The sequence below is a fragment of the Pyxicephalus adspersus genome, chromosome 3, assembly GCF_032062135.1.
Source record: "Pyxicephalus adspersus chromosome 3, UCB_Pads_2.0, whole genome shotgun sequence".
NCBI lineage: Eukaryota > Metazoa > Chordata > Amphibia > Anura > Pyxicephalidae > Pyxicephalus > Pyxicephalus adspersus.
Window position 1 is genome coordinate 90,162,267 of NC_092860.1, and position 912 is coordinate 90,163,178.

General features: G+C 33.7%; 1 protein-coding gene across 1 annotated transcript in view; it reads left to right on the forward strand.

Moving 5' to 3' along the window:
- The window catches only part of NFKB1 (nuclear factor kappa B subunit 1), a 142,669-nt gene that overhangs the window by 44,634 nt on the left and 97,123 nt on the right, over window positions 1–912 (forward strand). The window lies entirely within an intron of this gene.

Sequence of the window (912 nt, forward strand, 5' to 3'; positions counted from 1 at the left end):
AACTGTGTAGGGATTTGAAGGCAAAGCACAGGAGCTTGAATTTGATTCTAAGGGGAAATGGAAGCCAATGAAGAGAACTACAAAGAGATGTAGCAGAAGAGGAGTGGAGGGAAGGATGAATGAGTCTGGCTGCAGCATTGATTTACTCTGTTTTTATCTGGCTGCATGCTTATTCCATGTAAGTGACTTTTTATCAAACCCATAGTAGGCAACCAGCCAATGGAATTTCCCAGTTAAATCAAAAACAATCAGCAGACTATGTTAACGTTTTATGGTACCTTCTGTTTTATTGTAAATCTTAGCAAGTGGCAGATTACAGAGGTTAATACTCATTAACTCTTTGCCTACAAGCATTCTCTTACAAAGAATAGGTGTTAATTGCATGTAGATTACATGTTGATTATTTTTATCTGTAAATGTTTATTACATTCATCTGTCAAAATGAAATTGCTTGTCAGGTGTTAAGGTCTGTATGAGGTTCACCTGTTTTTCATGTTGTCTGTAAAACTCAAATAAACAGAAAATAACACAAAAAATGTTTACAGTACAAACATTTTTGGTATATTGTATATATATTTAATTATAGAATATAAATATCAAGAAAAAAAGAATGTAAATAACAAGAAAATATACTTAAGTATATACTATTTTCCTGCTGACAACATCACAATTATAGAGAAAGAACAAAAAGTTCCGCAAAAAAAATTGCAATCAGGCAGATCCATTATTTAGATAATATTATTAGGTTATGTCCCTGCAAATAAACACACTTATCTGCCTAGTCTTTCTTCTTTTAAATATATGGGATGGAATTGGATATGACAGGTATCCCTGCATCTTCTGGGACTCCTGGGAGTGAATGAACACCTGCGTACATGCACAGGACTGGCCAATAAAGATGAATGAAGATTG